The sequence below is a fragment of the Propithecus coquereli genome, unplaced genomic scaffold (assembly GCF_000956105.1).
Source record: "Propithecus coquereli isolate 6110/MARCELLA unplaced genomic scaffold, Pcoq_1.0 Scaffold65, whole genome shotgun sequence".
NCBI classification, from domain to species: domain Eukaryota; kingdom Metazoa; phylum Chordata; class Mammalia; order Primates; family Indriidae; genus Propithecus; species Propithecus coquereli.
The window spans coordinates 5,361,978-5,373,041 of NW_012152507.1; the positions used below are offsets into that span (position 1 = coordinate 5,361,978).

General features: G+C 35.0%; 1 pseudogene; it reads left to right on the forward strand.

The window, feature by feature from the left end:
- The first annotated feature begins 4,661 nt into the window (after positions 1–4,661).
- Positions 4,662–6,034, forward strand: LOC105822987 (annotated as a pseudogene).
- The last annotated feature ends 5,030 nt before the right edge of the window (positions 6,035–11,064 follow it).

Consider the following 11,064-nt stretch of genomic DNA (forward strand, 5'->3'; position numbering starts at 1 on the left):
TCTCGAACTCCTGAGCTCAAACAATCCACCCACTTCAGCCTCCCAGAGTGCTAGGATTACAGGCGTGAGCTACCACACCGCAGCCCCATGTTTCACTTTTTGAAACCCTTTGAAATAGCAATTTAACAACTAGAAATTTATATTATATTTAATAGATACATTAAAGCAATGATGTTGGATACAAGAACTTCATTTACTGAACAGAAAAAAAAATTATAAGGTCATAGTTAATAAAATTTTGTATAAGTATACAATGGAATATGGTATAGCCATTGAAAGGAATGAGGCCACACCATATGACAAGAAAAGATCTCTAAAATACATTGTTTAAGTGAGAAAATCAAAGTGGAGAAAATTTTGTATAAATAGTAGGCTACAATTTGAGCGTAAAACATTTACGCATAGACACATATGTAAGAGCTCAATATGCCTCTGAATGATAAACAAGAAGCTAAATATTGACTGTCTCTGGAAAAGAGAACTGGGTGTCTGAGGACAGAGGGCAAAGGGACAGACTTTAGTGTATACACTTTTGAACGACTTGAATTTTATGCCATGAACACATATTACTTATTCAAAAATAGTTTAAAAAGAAGCAAATGCACAAAACACTGCTGATGCTAGCATCAGAGTTTATAAAATTATCATAAATACAAATGGTATGGACAATAATATACAAGTTTGGGATTTCTTAGGTAGCCTATTTCTGACAAATTATTCATTAATAAAATTAACAATACGCAGAGGAGTTATTCAAATATTTAACAACTTGTACAGCGACGGCACCAAGCAATCAGACACATGTCAAACCTATCAGAACGGGCCCCATCTGTAAACATCTCATATTTACATACTAAGGCACATTGGTTGGATACTGGCCTTCACAGAACATACTAAGTAAAAATGCCAGACAAGTTCAACACATGTACTGAAATAACCACAAAATACAAACGTCTCCTACACAATAAATTTATAAATTCATTCAACACACTTTTACTGAATGCCTACTATACACCAGGCCTTTAGGAAATAGTAGAACAGTAATGCTTAAGACAGAAACAGCCTGCTCTTATTCATGCCAATCAACACTGAATCTTACATACTATGGAATTTTTTTTAACTGTTTTCTTAGAAAATACTAGGTTTCCAAACTGGAAATCCCTTTCTCAATGAAAATATATAACATAGCAACGACATCAAGTCATACAGTAACTTCAGCTCAAAAAGTCATTTTGTATGAATACAAAATAAATATTTAATGTTAATATGATCAATTTTCCTAAATGCCTGTAATAGCTAATAGAAAATATGATAGTTTTAAAACAACATTTCTGATACCAACTATGAGTACAAAATATCTAGGCGTGAATTAAAGAATATGTAAGACTTTTAAGAAAAACCTTTCTAATTTTGATAAATGAGCACACTTGCTTCTCAATGGTAATATTAAATTCTATCAAGTTAAATTTTCACAAATTAACCTATAAATTCAGTACAACATCATTAAAAATCCCAATGTAATTTTTTTTCTGAAACTTGAACAATTCTAACTTCTATCTGGGAATTAAATATATGAAAAAGTAAAAGGAAATTCTATACAAAAAGAATGCCGGAATCATTAATCAAATGGTAAAACATAATTATTAAAACTGTTTGGTACTAGACAGAAAATAATTGATGCAATAAAAACAGAACCTGGAACCAATATAAATAAATGCAATACAGGATTAGAGTAGTATCACAAGCATTAAATGGAGCTACAACAATTTTCATTTTAAAAAATTAGGGTCAAATTCTTATCCTACACCATAAACCAAAAAAAAATTCCAGATAACTAAAACATCAAAAGTTACATTTGAAGCCACAAAATATAAGAAATTCTAAAAGAGTAAAAAATCATTAACAGGTCATAGAAATAAAAGGTAGTATGAGGAAAAATATTTTCAATTTGGTAAAAGAAAAGTTTTAGGAAGACATGAACGGTCAATTCATACACACAAAAAAAACTCAAATGACAAATGCAAATGGAAAAACTATAAAATAAAAGTTAGCAATTTTTAAAATTATTAATGATCAAAGTAGGTGAGAACGAGATAAAACAGGGACTTTCATACACTCCTGTCATAATGTTTCCAGAAAGCAATATGGCAATACTAACTAAACATATAATTGTGTTGAGTCAAGACTATCTTTTATTAAATGTGGGCAATAATGATCAGTTGCTGATGCCAAAGATTAAGGAAAGTTAATGGGAAAAATTCAAAGCTAAGAAAATTCACTCCATAAACTTCAACCTGTAAATTTGATAAGGATGATTTTTAATCAATTTTAGCAAAAGAAAGGTCTGGTCCAAGTCTAAGAACACCAATATTCACCAATATTCTTTTCGAGGTAATTAGAAAGAACCACCAATCTATAAAATGTAAAATAAAGGAGTGACAAAATCTTCAGGCACAAGAAAAACTTCTTGAGAAAAAGAATTACAAAGATCCAGAAAGGCAGTCAAACAAAAAAATCTCCAAGGCCTTAAAAACTAATAATTCTATAATATTATATATAACACTAAAATAATTAGAAAAGAAATCTGAAAGAGAAAAGATTTTATGAAAATCATTTAGATGTAATAGTAAAGTATAAAAAGAAGACAAACTCTTCAGTAATATTTTGTAGAAGACAGAAACTAAGCCTTTTCCACTGAATATAACGAGGCACTTCTTAAAACACACACACATACACATTTGGACTTTATTTAATATAAGGCAAACCAACCAATATGTTTGAAACTACCTCCAAGAAAATAAAATCTGGAAAAAGTTCTAATAGTGTGAAACTTCTTGCAACAATTATTATGTATGTCCTCTGCGTAGATCTAAATGGGTCAAAAACCTTGTTGCAACTAACTTAAGAGACCTTACCTTCACCTTAATATTACTATCATCAATCCTTCATTTTGATCTGTATATATTACCACCAGTAACCACCCTTCCAAGAAGCTATAGAATTAATTTTTGAAAGTAATTTCCAAAAAAGCCCCAAATATTTCACCAGCTTTTAAATTGAGTTTATACTGTGAGAGCAATATCCAAAAAGGTGTTTTAAATATTCCTTCATTGCTTTAAATATTATAAAATATGCCCTTCAAGGAGAAAATTGATGGCAGAAATTTGTACATACAAATGTGTGGCATATTTGATATACAATATGTATGCATATCTATTATACTAAAAACCATGCACAGGGTCTACAGTATGTCATGTTAACCCTTTCTAATAGTTATTTGAAGCTGATCAACCTTCAAAACACAAATTTGTTTCCAATGACAGGGATCATAATCCAGGTCCAGGCATTGGCTAGTTATTATCTGAGCTGTAGTAATGGCTCTGCACTACAAAATGTAATCTTCCCAAATGTCACAGTAAGTTATGAATATCTGAGCAGCCTAATGCACTTTACTAGCCATGAAATGTGAAAATGTAATCTTATTACTTTTTTTATGGTTGTATTTTTTTGAATAATGTAGCACGGAAACTGATGTATAGTCTTTTTCTGCATTTTAGCATGATTTGGTCTCCTTTGCTATATAGAACATTTTTCAAAACTCTACATTTCAACATATTTTAGTCTTGGCCTGAACTTCATAAACAATTTTTATAGCAACCTTCAGGGTGACATAACATGCCTTCTCTAGGTTATAGTTTAATGTACAAGATTATAGAAATTTTAAAACAACTTATTCAAAGAATTCAAATAAACCTTTATAAGTTTTGTTTTAGGACTTTAATTAGACATGATGATTACTTTTCTTCTCAATGATTACATTAAAAAATTGCCTTAAGCTGAAATTAGTCACTAACCTAAATCACTTGCATTTTCAGAAAACCAAGAAACACATGTAGACCAAAAATAATTATCTTCTCTTCAAAAGATTTATAAAACTGGAAAGACTGTAACTCATAGCAAATTCTAATACTTCAAAGAAAAGCTATGTTTTCCCTGGACCACTCAATGGAAACTTGCTAAATTTTTCCTCGAAGATGGGACAGAAGTAAGGTATAGTAGGAAAAACACTGGACAAAGTATAATCACAGCTTCTGCCCCTAATTACTTTCTTATTTCTTGTGACCTATGTATTACAACAGGTCTATTTACTACCTGTCTAAAAATATCCACACCACTTTTTTCTCTAAAATTGTCTATATATTTGCAAAATGAACTAAGGGTAAGCTTCTTCAATTTATCTGCATCCTCCAAAAATACATCTAGTTTTTTAAAGTGCCAATCTCAGGATATCCAGTTTTTCCCCAAGAATCCATTCCTAAGTGAATGGGTCCTTGTACATGTTTACAGTCACTACAAACTTACTAATAGGGAGAAGTTGCAGGAAAATGAAAGTGCTGTGGAACAGACTGCACTGACTCCCAGTTTACATTTTTTTCTTCTTTCATAAGAAGATTCCAGTTTTGCACACGGAGCCCAGAAAAAAACATCTCGCTTTCCGGCTTTCCTTGAATGAAAAGCTTTCCATACCAGCCACGTGAACAAGTTCTGACCAACAAGCAGTAATACGTGCAACTTCTGGGTATTATTCTTTCAAAAAGAAAACACGCTTTTCACAACGGGTTTGCCACCAGGTGTCCTGAAAACCACCCCTAAAAGCAAAAATGGGAAAGAAAAAGACTCACACCAACATCGTCATCATTGGACACGTAGATTCAGGCAGGTCTACCACTACTGGCCATCTGATATACAAATGTGGTAGGATCAACACAAAAGAACCATGAAAAACTTTGAGAAGGCTGCTGAGATGAGAAAGGGTTCCTTCAAGGATGCCTGGATCTTGAATAAACTGAAAGCTGAGTGTGAACAAGGTATCACCACTGATATCTCCCTATGGATATTTGAGACTAGAAAATATTACGTGACTATTATTGATGCCCCAGACACAGAGAATTTATAAAAACATAATTATAGGCACATCTCAGGCTGACTGTACTGTCCTGATTATTGCTGCTGGTGTTGGTAAATTTGAAGCTGGTATCTCCACGAATGGGCATGAGCATGCCTTTCTGGTGTACACGCTGAGTGTGCAACAACTAATTGTTCGTTGTTAACAAAATGAATTCCACTGAGCCACCCTACAGCCAGAAGAGACACAAGAAAATTGTTAAGGAAGTCAGCACTTACATTAAGAAAATTGGGTACAAGCCCAACACAGTAACATTTGTGCCTCTGGTCAGAATGACGACGACATGCTGGAGTCAAGTGCTAACGTGCCTTGGTTTAAGGTATGAAGAGCCACCTGTAAAGATGGCAATGTCAGTTGAACCATGCCACCTGAAGCTCTGGATTGCATCCTACCATCAACTCATCCAACTGACAAGACCTTGCATCTGCCTCTGCAAGATGTCTACAAAATTGGTGGTATTGATATTATCCCTGTGGGCAAAGTGGAGACTGGTGTTCTCAAACCTCACACAGTGGCCATCTTTAATCCAATCAATATTACAAGTGAAGTCTTTTGAAATGCACCATGAAGATCTGAGTGAAGCTCTTCCTGGAGACAGTGTGGGCTTCAATATCAAGAATGTGTCTGTCGGAGATGTTCACCATGACAACATCGCTGGCGACATCAAAAATGACCCACCAATGGAAGCAGCCGGCTTCACTGCTCAGGTGATTATCCTGAACTATCCAGGCCAAATTAGTGCTGCCTACACACCTTTACTGGATCGTCGACACAGCTCACACTGTTTGCAAGTTTGCTGAGCTGAAGGAAAAGACTGATCACTGCTTGCTTTGGTAAGAAGCTGCAAGAGGGCCCTAAACTCTTGAAATCTGGTGATGCTACCATCATTAATATGATTCCTGGCAAGCCCATGTGTGTTGAGAACTTCTCTATTCTCCCCTGGGTTGTTTTGCTTTTCGAGATATGGGACAGATAGTTGCTGTGGGTGTCATTAAAGCAATGGACAAGAAGACTGCTGGAGCTGGCAAGGTCACTAAGTCTGCCCAGGAAGTTTAGAAGGCTAAATGAATATCAGGCCTAAACCTGCCAGTCCAGTCTTAGTGGTAGAAGAAACAGTCTCAGAACTGTTTATTTCAATTAGCCATTTAAGTTTAATAGTAAAAGACTGGTTAATGATAAATGCATTGTAAAACCTTGAGAAGAAAAGGAGAGCATTTTATGGATCTTTTTTATTCATGTGGCAGTTTTAAGTTATTCGTTTTTAAAAATCAGTACTTTTTAACGTAAACAACTTGACCAAAAATCTGTCACAGAATTTTGAGACCCATTAAAACAAAGTTTAATGAGAAAAAAAAAAGAAAGAAAGACATGACCTCTCCAACTTTCCTCCTTCCTAATGCGTAAGATGCAGAAACAGTGGCAAGAGCTACAGTGGCCATCTTGGAATCTAAGCTGCAATTCTTACGTTGAAGATAAAACAGCAAAAAGATCCATGGATCATGACAATTATAAAACCGCCACAGTAGCCCACTACCCAGACTTTTACCGAAAGGACAAATACGGTTCTAGCTTGCAGAAATCATTGTTTCTTTAGACTCTGTTTTATCAGCTGAAAACCTACTTACACATAGATACCGTTAGTTCCATTTTCTCAGAAATTGAAAAAAATTATCCATATCTCACGTGACATATCTCCATTCCTACCATGTATACTATAGCAAGTGTTAACTTGCCCAGAGTCTATTGTGACATACTTTTTTTTTTTTAAATAGAGACATGGTCTCGCTGTGTCACCTAGGTTAGAACTCCTGCACTAAAGGGATCCTTCCACCTCAGCCTCCTGAGTAGCTGACGTTATAGGCATGCACCACTGCACCCAGCTAATTTTGCGTAGAGACAGGGTCTTGCCATGTTGCCCAGGCTGTTCTCAAACTCCTGGACTCAAGCGATCTTCCCACCTCAGCCTCCCAAACTGTTGGGATTACAGGTGTGAACCACGGCACCAAACCTTGACATACTTTTGAGAGCTGGATATGTGCCCTGATAACTTTAGAAACAGAACCCATAGAATAGCCTATTCCCTGACTAAATTCTTACTGGATTGCTTAATATTAAATATCTGCTCTATACCACCACTATGCCACTATACCAGATGCCCCGTGTTATGGGTTGAATTATGTCCCCCAAAAAGTCATATGTTGAAGTCCTAGTACTCCAGAATGTGATCTTATTTGAAAATAGGGTTGTTGCAGATGTAATTAGTTAAGATGGGATCATTAGGGTGGCCCTAATTCAGTATGACAGGTGTCCTTACAAAGAGAGAAAATTTATCCTCAGAAACATACACACAGGGACAGAACTGTGAGACAATAAATCTCAGGTGTATTCAGCCACCAATTTCTGGTACTCTGTTTTATAGCCCTAATAAACTAATATACCCCAAAATCTTCCAGAGTTTATTTTTGATGCTGCCTAATAAATTCCCTAGTTAGGGTTCTCAAAAATTCCGAAAAACGAGACTATGACCCAGAGACTCTCTACAGTTTTATCTTCTCCCAGAACCTTCATTTAATAGAAACAACATTGCACTTTCCTTACAGAAATAGGTTTGTGATTGGTACTCAGTTTTTCAAAGATAAACAATATTTTGCCGAGGGATATATAGATAATAAACTATTTTTTAAAAAACCAAAGGAATATCACTCATATCACAGGATAAGGATAATTGTTCTAGCAAAGAAAAAGAGATTCCAATAACTAATATTGTCTTACTACTAATACTAAGCTGGTGTTGGATATATGCATATGCATTTTAATAATTTTAAGTACATTTATATATTTTACCTATATATCTTTGGTATGTTTGTTACATTTCATAATGGAACAGAATTTTAAGTGGTACCATGCTGAAGATATCCCTAGAGGGGAACAGGCTACACAAGATTCTCTCAGATAAAGGCCCACTGAAAATAAACTCATAGTGCAAAATCAAAAAACATGTACGAAAATAACATAGCATGAGGAGTCAGTAGATACACTAATAGCAAGATTAGGTCCTCAAGACCTTCAAGTTATAAAATTATAAAATTTATAAAATTATGATATATCATGATAAAGGGACTTTTTCGTGTCATAAAGGCATGAAAGAAAAAAAAAAAAAGACACTTAAAAGATTATGAAGGGGCCGAGCGCAGTGGCTCATGCCGGTAATCCTAGCACTCTGGGAGGCCAAGGCGGGTGGATTGTCTGAGCTCAGGGGTTCGAAACCAGCCTGAGCAAGAGCGAGACCCCATCTCTACTAAAAATAGAAAGAAATTAATCAGACAACTAAAAATATATAGAAAAAATTAGCCGGGCACGGTGGCGCATGCCTGTAGTCCCAGCTACTCGGGAGGCTGAGGCATTAGGATCGCTTGAGCCCAGGAGTTTGAGGTTGCTGTGAGCTAGGATGACGCCACGGCACTCTAGCCCAGGCAAAAGAGTGAGACTCTGTCTCAAAAAAAAAAAAAAAAAAAGATTATGAAGGGAAGAAAGAAGATTACCAAAAAGATTTGAAAAACAAATAGAACTTTTAAAATAAAGAGCAGACATTGAAAAATTCAATAGACAGGTTGGTTGAAAAGTAGATTAAAAGGAGTTGAATAAAGGATGTGGGAACTGAAAGACATAACTGAGGATATTCCAAGAAGGCAGCAGAGACAGACAAGGATATAGAAAGTATGAGAGAAGTTGAGAGACATGGAGGATAACATGAGAAAGACAAACACATTTAATAGGAAAGTCCAAAAGCAAAACATTAAAAGGAAGGATGAATGGAATAATCTGCTGTAATATTGAGACTTTTCTAGCAATGAACAATGATGTGAATCCTGTGAATTAGAACAGAAAAAGCACCAAGCAATTATTACACACACACAAAATTTTTCTAATGCATGTGGGGTTTTTTTGTTTGTTTGTTTGTTTTTCTCAGACAGGGATCCATTCTGTCATCCAGACTGCAGTGCAGTGATGCAGTGGCCTGATCACACCTCACTATAACCTTGAATTCCTGGGCTCACGCAAGCCTCCTGCCTCAGCCTCCTGAGTAGCTAGGACTACAGGCTGGTACCATCATGCCTGGCTAATTTTTAAAAATGTTTTTGTGTAAACAGGGTCTCACTGTTACCCAGGCTTGTCCTGAACTCCTGGCCTCAAGCAATCCTCCCACCTCAGCCTCCCAAAGGGCTGGGATTACAAGTGTGAGCCACCAAGCCTAGCCAATTCTTACACAATATTTAACACTACAGAAACTGTGGTAGTACAATCCAGACTTTTTAAAGAAATATGTTCACTGTCAAACCAAAAATTTCTTAAATACAAGCGGTCCCCAGGTTATGAACAAGATATGTTCCTGAGAATGTATTTAGGCCAGATTTGTATATAACTGGGATCCCTGATGAACAGCGCATATGCAGTAATGGTTGGTAATAATAATAACAATACTATAATTGCATACATATGGTAATACTAATACAGTGTAATACCGTAATACCCCTGTATTGTAATAATAAGTTACAGTTACAATAACTATTGTGCTATTTCTTTTAATTCAAACAAACAGAACATAAAAGCAAACTCATATAAAAAGTTTAGATAGGAAATAGGAGAAATTTCAAAACAGAATATTGAAGGTTAACACTCACCTAATTTGTATGCTAGGCTAACAGGAATGTTACACTTATTTTGATCTTCTAACCAATAAATATTATAATAACCTTTCCATTTCAACAATTAATCCACTATGCTGCTTAGTAATAATTGATGCTTTCATTGGAACACTGTCTTTCATATGTTCCATTATTCTCACTTTATCCTTTATAATTGTTCTTATAGTTGAGCCGCTGAAGCATAATGCTTTCCCAATGAATGGTGGTATCTGGCTTTTCTTCCAACACTTAATTATTTCTACTTTCGTTTCCATCGTAATCACCTTTCCCTTCACTGCAGGCTCACCTGGACTTGCAGTGGACTTTTGCTCATAAGGGTAAACACAGACTCACAAAATCGAATTAAAAAGACAAAAGTGATGCTGTGTGTAAGAAACCATATAAATAATGAGACCAGCCACTAGCATAAAGATGCTACGCTTAATGAACCATTTGTGCCATGCGGGTTTGTTTACATGCACAAAAGAAACTAGTTCCTGAATTATTAATTTAATTATTTAATTATAAATTATGCTTATGTGGAGCCTTGAGAGCCCGTTCGTAAGTATGGAACGCCATAACCCAGGTCATCCATAACATGGGACCCCTATAGTAATATTTGTCTCTACTGGAATTTTAAATCTCTGTAGGTAAAGACAGTAAAGTGTTTTTATCACTAGTAAAGAAAATTATGAGGTAGATGCAATATATATAAGAAAAAGAATACATTTAATATAAATTACAGTAATTATGAAAGTAAAATATCATTGGAAAAAAATATAAATTTTCAACATATCCCACCCAAACAACTTGACACAAATATAAGAGTCTAAAATATTTCCTAATTATTAGTTACAGGCAAATAAATCTGCTATTTCAGGATCCAATTTGAATTCTAAACTGCTTTCAGTTTAGAATTCAATGGGTTGGATAAACAAATTTTCAGCTCACTCTGGTTCTCCCTTGTCCCTTCTAAAATCATAACTTTTATAAACTATGTCTATGTCCCTGGATTCATAGAACACTTAGTCTCATATTCAAATTTCTTACTCCAGAAAATGAGGTTAAATTTGGTATTCTCTTTATTTGCCTTCCCTCTTTCGTGCTTCCTTTAAAGGACCATATCTTAACATTTTCTTAAGGTCCAACACAAGACATCTCTCTACAGAGAACCATTTTTACCTCTGCAGCCTACGATAAACTAGAATGACCCATATCACATTACCAATATTCAACTGTTTCTGACTATAATACAACAATTTCACAAGTCAAACTAATATTTCAACCATCTCACACATGTTTTTTTCATATCACACATTTTAATCACTTGCTCTCCAATTATTTCCCAAGTCAGCCTTTGCCATTCAAATAGCACAAATGGTGGTCCTTGAAAATAAAAATAGTTTCTAAAAA